Here is a 13,841-nt window from a genome sequence, read left to right as displayed (position 1 = left end):
TGTGTCCGTCCTTTTTTGCATTATGAGTGTAAGATAATAGAAACAAACGCTTCAGTTAATCCTGGTGGTTGATGCTCAGCTGTGACATTCTTTGTTGTGATTTTATGTTACATGTGCATTTTGATAACTTCCTGATGATCTTTTGTGACCCCTCTAGTGGGGACTCCAATCCCCGGTTGGGAACCCGGGATGCTTCCAAGTAGGTTGAGGTAGGTCAGCTGGACTTGTTGAATGTCTTGAAGATGTTTTGTTTTTCATCCAGGAAAGGATCATCAGGTGCAGTTGGAGTAGTGAGAGGCTCTAATGTTGCATTGATGTAATGAAACTCATTTAGAGTTGTTTGTCACTTGAGTTAAGGTGTGTGTTTCCTTTGAGGAGAGGCGGACAACAATCTGAGTCTCTGAGGTATCAAAGAACAGGCAGAATTATAACAGGGGGAAAGTTGGTGCTTCAGCCCACCACCTCTGTTTTGAGAAGGTTTCATCACTGTAGTAACGTGTGTTTAAACCCCCGCTCTCCGGAACCACATTAACCCTTTTAAAGAATAATGTTCTTGAGTCTTCAACATTTCAATCAATCAATCAACTTTTTTCTTATATAGCGCCAAATCACAACAAACAGTTGCCCCAAGGCGCTCCATATTGTAAGGCAAGGCCATACAATAATTATGAAAAACCCCAACGGTCAAAACGACCCCCTATGAGCAAGCACTTGGCAACAGTGGGAAGGAAAAACTCCCTTTTAACAGGAAGAAACCTCCAGCAGAACCAGGCTCAGGGAGGGGCAGTCTTCTGCTGAGACTGGTTGGGGCTGAGGGAAAAAAACAGGAAAAAGACATGCCGTGAAGGGGGGCAGAGATCGATCACTAATGATTAAATGCAGAGTGATGCATACGGAGCAAAAAGAGAAAGAAACAGTGCATCATGGGAACCCCCCCACAATCTACGTCTAAAGCAGCATAACCAAGGGATGGTCCAGGGTCACCCGATCCAGCCCTAACTATAAGCCTTAGCGAAAAGGAAAGTTTTAAGCCTAATCTTAAAAGTAGAGAGGGTGTCTGTCTCCCTGATCTGAATTGGGAGCTGGTTCCACAGGAGAGGAGCCTGAAAGCTGAAGGCTCTGCCTCCCATTCTACTCTTACAAACCCTAGGAACTACAAGTAAGCCCGCAGTCTGAGAGCGAAGCGCTCTAATGGGGTAATATGGTACTACGAGGTCCCTAAGATAAGATGGGACCTGATTATTCAAAACCTTATAAGTAAGAAGAAGAATTTTACATTCTATTCTAGAATTAACAGGAAGCCAATGAAGAGAGGCCAACACGGGTGAGATATGCTCTCTCCTGCTAGTCCCCGTCAGTACTCTAGCTGCAGCATTCTGAACCAACTGAAGGCTTTTTAGGGAACGATCTGGTTAGACACCATGCTTCTAAGATTTGTGGGGCCAAGTACAATAACTTCAGTTTTATCTGAGTTTAAAAGCAGGAAATTAGAGGTCATCCATGTCTTTATGTCTGTAAGACAATCCTGCAGTTTAGCTAATTGGTGTGTATCCTCTGGCTTCATGGATAGATAAAGCTGGGTATCATCTGCGTAACAATGAAAATTTAAGCAATACCGTCTAATAATACTGCCTAAGGGAAGCATGTATAAAGTGAATAAAATTGGTCCTAGCACAGAACCTTGTGGAACTCCATAATTAACTTTAGTCTGTGAAGAAGATTCCCCATTTACATGAACAAACTGTAATCTATTAGACAAATATGATTCAAACCACCGTAGCGCAGTGCCTTTAATACCTATGACATGCTCTAATCTCTGTAATAAAATTTTATGGTCAACAGTATCAAAAGCAGCACTGAGGTCCAACAGAACAAGCACAGAGATAAGTCCACTGTCCGAAGCCATAAGAAGATCATTTGTAACCTTCACTAATGCTGTTTCTGTACTATAATGAATTCTAAAACCTGACTGAAACTCTTCAAATAGACCATTCCTCTGCAGGTGATCAGTTAGCTGTTTTACAACTACCCTCTCAAGAATCTTTGAGAGAAAAGGAAGGTTGGAAATTGGCCTATAATTAGCTAAGATAGCTGGGTCAAGTGATGGCTTTTTAAGTAATGGTTTAATTACTGCCACCTTAAAGGCCTGTGGTACATAACCAACTAACAAAGATAGATTGATCATATTTAAGAATAAAGCATTAAATAATGGTAGGACTTCCTTGAGCAGCCTGGCAGGAATGGGGTCCAATAAACATGCCGATGGTTTGGACGAAGCAACCAATGAAAATAACTCAGACAGAACAACCGGAGAGAGAGTCTAACCAAATACCGGCATCACTGAAAGCAGCCAAAGATAACGATACATCTTTGGGATGGTTATGAGTAATTTTTTCTCTAATAGTCAAAATTTTGTTAGCAAAGAAAGTCATGAAGTCATTACTAGTTAAAGTTAATGGAATACTCAGCTCAATAGAGCTCTGACTCTTTGTCAGCCTAGCTACAGTGCTGAAAAGAAACCTGAGGTTATTCTTATTTTCTTCAATTAGTGATGAGTAGAAAGATGTCCTAGCTTTACGGAGGGCTTTTTTATAGAGCAACAAACTCTTTTTCCAGGCTAAGTGAAGATCTTCTAAATTAGTGAGACGCCATTTCCTCTCCAACTTACGGGTTATCTGCTTTAAGCTACGAGTTTGTGAGTTATACCACGGAGTCAGACACTTCTGATTTAAAGCTGTCTTTTTCAGAGGAGCTACAGCATCCAAAGTTGTCTTCAAAGAGGATGTAAAACTATTGACGAGATACTCTAACTCCCTTACAGAGTTTAGGTAGCTACTCTGCTCTGTGTTGGTATATGACATTAGAGAACATAACGAAGGAATCATATCCTTAAACCTAGTTACAGCGCTTTCTGAAAGACTTCTAGTGTAATGAAACTTATTCCCCACTGCAGGGTAGTCCATCAGGGTAAATGTAAATGTTATTAAAAAATGATCAGACAGAAGGGAGTTTTCAGGGAATACTGTTAAGTCTTCTATTTCCATACCATAAGTCAGAACAAGATCTAAGATATGATTAAAGTGGTGGGTGGACTCATTTACTTTTTGAGCAAAGCCGATAGAGTCTAATAATAGATTAAATGCAGTGTTGAGGCTGTCATTCTCAGCATCTGTGTGGATATTAAAATCGCCCACTATAATTATCTTATCTGAGCTAAGCACTAAGTCAGACAAAAGGTCTGAAAATTCACAGAGAAACTCACAGTAACGACCAGGTGGACGATAGATAATAACAAATAAAACTGGTTTTTGGGACTTCCAATTTGGATGGACAAGACTAAGAGACAAGCTTTCAAATGAATTAAAGCTCTGTCTAGGTTTTTGATTAATTAATAAGCTGGAATGGAAGATTGCTGCTAATCCTCCGCCACGGCCCGTGCTACGAGCATTCTGACAGTTAGTGTGACTCGGGGGTGTTGACTCATTTAAACTAACATATTCATCCTGCTGTAACCAGGTTTCTGTTAGGCAGAATAAATCAATACGTTGATCAATTATTATATCATTTACCAACAGGGACTTAGAAAAGAGAGACCTAATGTTTAATAGACCACATTTAACTGTTTTAGTCTGTGGTGCAATTGAAGGTGCTATATTATTTTTTCTTTTTGAATTTTTATGCTTAAATAGATTTTTGCTGGTTATTGGTGGTCTGGGAGCAAGCACCGTCTCTACGGGGATGGGGCAACGAGGGGATGGCAGGGGGAGAGAAGCTGCAAAGACCACAGCTCTGCCTCCTGGTCCCAACGCTGGACAGTCACAGTTTGGAAGATCCAAGAAAATTGGCCAGATTTCTAGAAATGAGAGCTGCTCCATCTAAAGTGGGATGGATGCCGTCTCTCCTAACAAGACCAGGTTTCCCCCAGAAGCTTTGCCAATTATCTATGAAGCCCACCTCATTTTTTGGACACCACTCAGACAGCCAGCAATTCAAGGAGAACATGCAGCTAAACATGTCACTCCCGGTCTGATTGGGGAGGGGCCCAGAGAAAACAACAGAGTCCGACATTGTTTTTGCAAAGTTACACACCGATTTAATGTTAATTTTAGTGACCTCCGATTGGCGTAACCGAGTGTCATTACTGCCGACGTGAATTACAATCTTACCAAATTTACGCTTAGCCTTAGCCAGCAATTTCAAATGTCCTTCGATGTCGCCTGCTCTGGCCCCCGGAAGACAATTGACAATGGTTGCTGGTGTCGCTAACTTCACATTTCTCAAAACAGAGTCGCCAATAACCAGAGTTTGATCCTCGGCGAGTGTATCGTCGAGTGGGGAAAAACGGTTAGAGATGTGAACGGGTTGACGGTGTACACGGGGCTTCTGTTTAGGGCTACGCTTCCTCCTCACAGTCACCCAGTCAGCCTGCTTTCCCGACTGCCCGGGATCTGCCAGGGGGGAACTAGCGGTGGGTAAGCTACATTTCTACTAATATAAGCAACAAGTTAGTTGTTTGTGGCCCACATCAGTCTTTTCTCAAAGTTCTTGAAATGGAGCAACATCTCCACCTGGTGGGCATATACCATTAATGCAGGTAAAATAGAGTTTTGCCAAGAGCTCTAGTACAAAATACATTAAAGGAAATATGTTTAAAATACTTAAAAAAAAAAAAAAAAAAAAAGTTTGTTAAAAATCTCTATAGAAACACGACTGACATGAAGATAAATAACTGCAGCAAATTTTTGTTTCATAAAGAATGTTAATTTTCAATTTCACAAATAACAAAGTCTGTGATTTTCCAAACCTGTTGGTAGTGAAATGACTGCTGAGAGGAGCAGACATACAACCCCAATTCCAATGAAGTTGGGACGTTGTGTGAAATGTAAATAAAAACAGAATACAATGATTTGCAAATCCTCTTCAACCTATATTCAATTCAATACACCACAAAGACAAGATATTTAATGTTCAAACTGATAAACTTTATTGTTTTTTTGGAAATATTTGTCAGTTAACACAGTTCGTCACTACATCTACCATTGCAAGTTAGAACTGTACCATGCAAAGCGAAAGCCATACATCAGCAACATCCAGAAACGCCGCCGCCTTCTCTGGGCCCGAGCTCATTTGAAATGGACAGACACAAAGTGGAAAAGTGTGCTGTGGTTTGATGAGTCCACATTTCAGATTGTTTTTGGAAATCATGGATGTCATGTTCTCTGGACAAAAGAGGAAAAAGACCATCCAGATTGTTACCAGCATTAAGTTCAAAAGCCAGCATCTGTGATGGTATGGGGGTATGTTAGTGCCCATGGCATGGGCAACTTACACATCTGTGATGGCACCATCAATGCTGAAAGGTACATCCAGGTTTTGGAGCAACACATGCTGCCATCCAAGCAACGTCTTTTTCAGGGACGTCCCTGCTTATTACAGCAAGACAATGCCAAGCCACATTCTGCACGTGTTAAAACAGCGTGGCTTCGTCGTAAAAGAGTGCGGGTACTAGACTGGCCTGCCTGCAGTCCAGACCTGTCGCCCACTGAAAATGTGTGGCACATTATGAAGCGCAAAATACGACAACAGAGACCCCGGACTGTTGAACAACTGAAGTCTTACATCAAGCAAGAATGGGAAAGAATTCCACCTACAAAGCTTCAACAATTAGTGTCCTCAGTTCCCAAACGCTTATTGAGTGTTGTTAGAAGGAAAGGTGATGTAACACAGTGGTAAACATACATGCTTTTTTGAAACGTGTTGCAGGCATCCATTTGAAAATGAACAAATATTTGCACAAAAACAATAAAGTTTATCAGTTTGAACATTAAATATCTTGTCTTTGTGGTGTATTCAACTGAATATAGGTTGAAGAGGATTTGCAAATCACTGTATTCTGTTTTTATTTACATTTTACACAACATCCCAACTTCATTGGAATTGGGGTTGTAATTTGTGTATCTGTAAAGGGTCAGTCTTATGAATTATGGCCCAGTCACACGCCACTTAACAAAGGGTGACGAAGCCCTAACGAAACAAGAAATCTGGACTTTTGTTGACTTTTGTTGGCATCGTTTAACCTTCACGCAGCTCCGTTCCTGCAGCTGGCGCTTCGTCAGGATTTTTAAACTGTTTAAAAATTTGAACGAAGGGCAACGAAAACCTCAATTTGTCCGTGTTTCGTTTTGCTGCTGTTCTTGAAGGTTTCTTAATCGTTTTTTTACTTTTTGTAACATTGTTTAGTTTGACTTCATTCAACGAGCTGAATGTTCTCACACAGTGCAGAGGCAGGTTTGTGAGCACTGCTGGACCTCAGTGCTGCTTTTGATACTGTTGACCATAAAATTTTATTACAGAGATTAGAGCATGTCATAGGTATTAAAGGCACTGCGCTGCGGTGGTTTGAATCATATTTATCTAATAGATTACAGTTTGTTCATGTAAATGGGGAATCTTCTTCACAGACTAAAGTTAATTATGGAGTTCCACAAGGTTCTGTGCTAGGACCAATTTTATTCACTTTATACATGTTTCCCTTAGGCAGTATTATTAGACGGCATTGCTTAAATTTTCATTGTTACGCAGATGATACCCAGCTTTATCTATCCATGAAGCCAGAGGACACACACCAATTAGCTAAACTGCAGGATTGTCTTACAGACATAAAGACATGGATGACCTCTAATTTCCTGCTTTTAAACTCAGATAAAACTGAAGTTATTGTACTTGGCCCCACAAATCTTACTCTGGATGGCTGACCTCTAGTAATACTGTGAGAAATCTTGGAATCATTTTTGATCAGGATATGTCATTCAATGCGCATATTAAACAGATATGTAGGACTGCTTTTTTGCATTTGCGCAATATCTCTAAAATTAGGTCTTGTCTCAGACTGATGCTGAAAAACTAATTCATGCATTTATTTCCTCTAGGCTGGACTGAAAAGCCTTCACTTAATTCAAAATGCTGCAGCTAGAGTACTGACAGGGACTAGAAGGAGAGAGCATATCTCACCCATATTGGCCTCTCTTCATTGGCTTCCTGTTAATTCTAGAATAGAATTTAAAATTCTTCTTCTTACTTATAAGGTTTTGAATAATCAGGTCCCATCTTATCTTAGGGACCTCGTAGTACCATATCACCCCAATAGAGTGCTTCGCTCTCAGACTGCAGGCTTACTTGTAGTTCCTAGGGTTTGTAAGAGTAGAATGGGAGGCAGAGCCTTCAGCTTTCAGGCTCCTCTCCTGTGGAACCAGCTCCCAATTCAGATCAGGGAGACAGACACCCTCTCTACTTTTAAGATTAGGCTTAAAACTTTCCTTTTTGCTAAAGCTTATAGTTAGGGCTGGATCAGGTGACCCTGAACCATCCCTTAGTTATGCTGCTATAGACGTAGACTGCTGGGGGGTTCCCATGATGCACTGTTTCTTTCTCTTTTTGCTCTGTATGCACCACTCTGCATTTAATCATTAGTGATCGATCTCTGCTCCCCTCCACAGCATGTCTTTTTCCTGGTTCTCTCACTCAGCCCCAACCAGTCCCAGCAGAAGACTGCCCCTCCCTGAGCCTGGTTCTGCTGGAGGTTTCTTCCTGTTAAAAGGGAGTTTTTCCTTCCCACTGTAGCCAAGTGCTTGCTCACAGGGGGTCGTTTTGACCGTTGGGGTTTTACATAATTATTGTATGGCCTTGCCTTTCAATATAAAGCGCCTTGGGGCAACTGTTTGTTGTGATTTGGCGCTATATAAAAAAAAAAAATTGATTGATTGATTGACTTAGACTGCCGGGGGTTTCCCATGATGCACTGAGTGTTTCTTTCTCTTTTTGCTCTGTATGCACCACTCTGCATTTAATCATTTTTGATTGATCTGTGCTCCCCTCCACAGCATGTCTTTTTCCTGGTTCTCTCCCTCAGCCCCAACCAGTCCCAGCAGAAGACTGCCCCTCCCTGAGCCTGGTTCTGCTGGAGGTTTCTTCCTGTTAAAAGGGAGTTTTTCCTTCCCACTGTCGCCAAGTTCTTGCTCACAGGGGGTCGTTTTGACAGTTGGAGTTTTTCTGTAATTATTGTATGGCTTTGCCTTGCAATATGAAGCACCTTGGGGCAACTGTTTGTTGTGATTTGGCGCTATATAAATGAAATTGATTTGATTTTGATTTGATTTGCTGCTGCCGCTGCGTTCATGTACTGTCAGGACTTACAGGGCAAACTCAGCTTGTTTGCTTGGACTATTTTATCTGGGTGGTGGTCAGCTTCACTGGGTTCAGGCACCTTATATAGGACACAATTAATCTTTTGTGTGGATGCAATTAAGTATTTTGTCACAAGCAACTGCTGAATTTGAAACAACAAAAAATTGTGTAATTTCTAACTATACTTGAACGCAGTGACAGCTGCAGCTGCAGCTCCTGTGTGCACTTATTATTTTTTTTATTAAATATAACAATATGAGTGTAGGAATTACAATCCAGCCTTATGTACATGTGGCAACGGGTAGATGATTCAAATGATTATATAAAGAGCTGTTCTGGAAGACAGAATTCATGTTGTGGATCAGCTGCAGCTGGTGGAAATAACCACACGTGAGTCAATGCGTGTTCACACAGACTGATCAATTTATTGCTCTGATATATTCAATCATCTTTACACTTATATACACAAGATCGTTCGTTTTGGTTTTGTTAAGTTCCTCTTTCGTCCCTTTTGTGCTCTTGTTTCGCAGTCTATTCAGAGATAAAGCTAGTTCGTCCACCGTTTCTCAACGAATTGTGACTTGTTTTACAACCCCTGGTAAAAATTATGGAATCACCGGCCTCGGAGGATGTTCATTCAGTTGTTTAATTTTGTAGAAAAAAAGCAGATCACAGACATGACACAAAACTAAAGTCATTTCAAATGGCAACTTTCTGGCTTTAAGAAACACTATAAGAAATCAGGAAACAAAATTGTGGCAGTCAGTAACGGTTACTTTTTTAGACCAAGCAGAGGGAAAAAAATATGGAATCACTCAATTCCGAGGAAAAAATTATGGAATCATGAAAAACAAAAGAACGCTCCAACACATCACTAGTATTTTGTTGCACCACCTCTGGCTTTTATAACAGCTTGCAGTCTCTGAGGCATGGACTTAATGAGTGACAAACAGTACTCTTCATCAATCTGGCTCCAACTTTCTCTGATTGCTGTTGCCACATCAGCTTTGCAGGTTGGAGCCTTGTCATGGACCATTTTCTTCAACTTCCACCAAAGATTTTCAATTGGATTAAGATCCAGGCTATTTGCAGGCCATGACATTGACCCTATGTGTCTGTTTGCAAGGAATGTTTTCACAGTTTTTGCTCTATGGCAAGATGCATTATCATCTTGAAAAATGATTTCATCATCCCCAAACATCCTTTCAATTGATGGGATAAGAAAAGTGTCCAAAATATCAACGTAAACTTGTGCATTTATTGATGATGTAATGACAGCCATCTCCCCAGTGCCTTTACCTGACATGCAGCCCCATATCATCAATGACTGTGGAAATTTACATGTTCTCTTCAGGCAGTCATCTTTATAAATCTCATTGGAACGGCACCAAACAAAAGTTCCAGCATCATCACCTTGCCCAATGCAGATTCGAGATTCATCACTGAATATGACTTTCATCCAGTCATCCACAGTCCACGATTGCTTTTTCTTAGCCCATTGTAACCTTGTTTTTTTCTGTTTAGGTGTTAATGATGGCTTTCCTTTAGCTTTTCTTTATGTAAATCCCATTTCCTTTAGACGGTTTCTTACAGTTCGGTCACAGACGTTGACTCCAGTTTCCTCCCATTCGTTCCTCATTTGTTTTGTTGTGCATTTTCGATTTTTGAGACATATTGCTTTAAGTTTTCTGTCTTGACGCTTTGATGTCTTCCTTGGTCTACCATTATGTTTGCCTTTAACAACCTTCCCATGTTTGTATTTGGTCCAGAGTTTAGACACAGCTGACTGTGAACAACCAACATCTTTTGCAACATTGCGTGATGATTTACCCTCTTTTAAGAGTTTGATAATCCTCTCCTTTTGTTTCAATTGACATCTCTCGTGTTGGAGCCATGATTCATGTCAGTCCACTTGGTGCAACAGCTCTCCAAGGTGTGATCACTCCTTTTTAGATGCAGACTAACAAGCAGATCTGATTTGATGCAGGTGTTAGTTTTGGGGATGAAAATTTACAGGGTGATTCCATAATTTATTCCTCAGAATTGAATGAGTCCATATTTTTTTCCTCTGCTTGGTCTAAAAAAGTAACTGTTACTGACTGCCACAATTTTTTTTCCTGATTTCTTATAGTGTTTCTTAAAGCCAGATTGTTGCCATTTGAAATGACTTTAGTTTTGTGTCATGTCTGTGATCTGCTTCTTTTCTACAAAATTAAACAACTGAATGAACATCCTCCGAGGCCAGTGATTCCATAATTATTGCCAGGGGTTGTACTTTTTCCCTTCATTCAGGAATCGTTGTGTGCCGTGTGACTGGGCCATTAATAATAATAAGGACAAAGTCAGTGGGATGGCACACTTGCATTTGTTGAGAATATTGAGAAATTCGATGGGACCGCTTGCTCTCCTTTGTGCTGTGGCACACTCTGTGTTCTTCTGTGGCCAATAGTGCTATAAAAAATACTGAACAAAAAAGAGATAAAGAGCAGCCCGTACAGTTCAGTTATATCAATATTTTACCACATTTTCTCCAAACAAAATACTTGTTTTCAATACTGTATCACTTTCTATGACATTATTCCATTACAACATCAGACAGTGCAGAAATAATCCAATTTGTTTCTCACTATCCATGTTCGAGGCCTTATGAGGAAGTTGGCAGTGGACAGTAAAAAAGCGTAATGTTATTGTCGCTCTGTTCTTTATTCACACGTAATGCCAGAATGGAATATTAGCAGTGGTACTGCACGTTTCTTATTAAAGGATACTGTGGTAATGATGGTATTGCGTAATCTATTTCATGACATCATACTGGCAGTGACTTAATATCGCTGTATCATCCATCCATAGCAGAATGTAAAAAGCAGAGTAATTCATTTTGTTCAATATTCCAAATCTTTCTGTTACAGTTTACATACTGAGCAACGTTCCAAAAGTTAATCTGAGGAACTGGCTTGTTGTGTTCCTCAAATAGTCATTATGAAAAAATATATAACTTGAATAAAATCCTGTGTTTGCCTCAGTATTGTTCTATTCTTGCTGTCATTATTGAACTTGAGAATGTTTAAAGTTGATTCAAACTAGTTTTTCCTGAAAACTGAAAAGTTTTCTCTTCAGAAGTCAGTGGCTTCGTTATCTCGTGGGTTTGTCATTTCAGTGGAAACTGCACATAATACCCAGAATATATGATTATGTGGTGAAGCTAATGTTGTATTTTTCTGGTAATGAAGTACAGGGTTTGATATTAATGGTTGTCAGAGACAAGAAAAAAAAAATGCTGTTGAACTTCGAATTTGTTCCCCTTCCAATTTGGACAACGTAAGAGATGAGCTCAGTTGTCCAGAGTGAGTCATCATCTTTATTTTCTGCAGATTTTGTCACAGAGCTCAACTGTCCAGATGATGTTTTCAATTATATTAAGACGTGGAAGCTGCATTAGTACTATTACAGTAGACATGTAACAGCAAGCAGTATTATAGTCATTATTGAGTCTTTAGATAAGAATTCTATTGATTATTGACCAGTTAGAGTTTGATGTCCAGGGTTTGCTGGACATCAAGTGGTCAGACAAGGTGACCAACAATGAGGTGCTCGCCCTCGCTGGACTCTCCAGTCTTTACACACTGCTTCGGCAGCCGCCGTCTCCGCTGGCTCGGACATGTTTCCCATATACCTGATGGGAGGATCCTAAAAGATCTGCTCTACGGTGAGCTTGCCTCTGGCAGCCGTGCGCAGGGTCGCCCCCCATCTGTGTTTCAAGGACGCATGCAAATGAGACATGAAGGCGCTCGAGTTGGACCCCAACAACTGGGAGCAGGCTGCCGCAGATAGAGACAAGTGGAGGAAGGAGCTGCACCAGGGTCTCCAGACTGGCGAAACTAAACTCCAGCAGGCAGCCAATGACAAGTGTGCTCATCGCAAGCTACGCCAGGCTACACGCCCCAGTGATCCAACAGCCTTCAAGTGAAGCCACTGTGGCAGAGACTGTCACTCCTGTATTGGTCTCTACAACCCTCCACAGGAGCTGCTTCAGCTCCAATTGATACCATACAGACCTTTACCAGGCGCATTTCCATGGTCTTCTGAGACCGAAGCATGTCAGAGAGAGAGGGAGAGTCTTTAGATAAGATGTTCCACTGATTATTGACCAGTCAGGGTTTGATTTATTGTGAACTGAGAATTTAATTATTGTAACTAAAAATGGTGTGAATGCTGCGTCTTTAGTGCTCGTTCGTTTATCCGCCATTGCAGAACAAGTTAAAAATGTGACCACTTGTAATCAAGTCAAGTCTGGGAACATGTGCTGGTGCTGCGCTGTTCTGCCATGGAACCACCTTGGGTCCTGGATGGCAACCACCCAGGCAGACAACCGGTCCATTCCCACATCGCTGAAATAACCATCTGTCTGCCACAGCCAGGTGAAACGTGGCCGTCTTCTGGATCCGACACTGTTCAGTGCTTGCATGGACTGGGTGTTGCATGGACTGGGTGTTGGGTTGGGGTGTGGAAACCACTGACTTGGGTGCTTCTGTTGGAGAGGAACAGTTACTTATCTTGACTTTGCAGGTGATGCTGTGATGTTTACGGAATCAATGGATACTCTGATTGCAGCACTTGATAAGCTTACTGATAAATCTGGGTTTGAGTTTGTCCTCGATCAAGAATAAGATATGGAATGACTTTGTACCAAACGAGTGGATACTAAGAATAAGATGAGGATCATTTTCATTGTGAAGGAGTAGACTTTGTTAAAAGGACAAACTCGATGGCGTTCATGTTGCTTTGTGTTCCGTGCACGTCTTTTGGTAACGTCTGTTCGAGAATTATTTCAGGGCCGATTAAAAACCAATTTGTACTTCAGGAATCTTTTCATCGGGACAAAGGAAATATGTTCATATTAATGTGCTGTCGCCAACTTTACATTTTCTGCATAAAATATTAAGCCTCCTAATTGTTATAGATTGGTTTTGTGGTACAGCATAATGCTTTGATTATGTGATTAGCCTGCCCCGGGTGCACTTAGTGGTCTTATTATGCCTTATAATGACTTTTGAGCACTTCACCACATAAAGTGTTCAATAAAAAGTATCACGAAAGAAAAGGACATCTATTCGTGTCACTGGTGAACCATTAGACCCTTGGGTTTGGGAGCCATATTGTTGAGAGAGAGGAGACCTTGTCTTTGGCAGCTCGGGCTAATGTTAAGGCCACTGTCTACTCCGGCCAGGTAATGGCTGCTTCAGTAGAGGTGAAGGTAAAGACTGACTGAGCTGCAGACCAGTTGGAGAGATGCTAATGGACCACAGATTGGGATTCCCTGAGCAACGTTTGGTCAGAGACAAGTACGACTCATAATTGATGTGTCCATTACCAAGACTCAGTTGTAATTATAGTCAATAAGTCTCTGTAAATGTGTTAAAGCTTAGGCTAAAAGCATTGGAGGTCCAAAGAGGGGTGGGCTAATAATTTACAATAATCAATTCAGACATATTCAAAGGCTTTAATTTCCCTTGTGCCTTTGCGGTCATGTTTGTGTATTTGTGTGTTACAATTTGTATGCATAGTGAATGTGTGTATATGTCAACCTTCATGGTGAGCTGATTATCTTCAATCCATTAAGATTTATCTTGTCATTTATAATGCAAACCAGGCCTGAT

General features: G+C 40.9%; 1 protein-coding gene across 2 annotated transcripts in view; it reads left to right on the top strand.

Moving 5' to 3' along the window:
- Positions 1-13,841, top strand: part of znf407 (zinc finger protein 407) — a 403,712-nt gene that overhangs the window by 7,224 nt on the left and 382,647 nt on the right. The window lies entirely within an intron of this gene.

This window comes from Thalassophryne amazonica, chromosome 7, assembly GCF_902500255.1.
Source record: "Thalassophryne amazonica chromosome 7, fThaAma1.1, whole genome shotgun sequence".
NCBI classification, from domain to species: Eukaryota; Metazoa; Chordata; class Actinopteri; order Batrachoidiformes; family Batrachoididae; genus Thalassophryne; species Thalassophryne amazonica.
The sequence above is the reverse complement of the archived record's forward strand: the minus strand, read 5'-3'. Positions and strand labels throughout refer to the sequence as shown.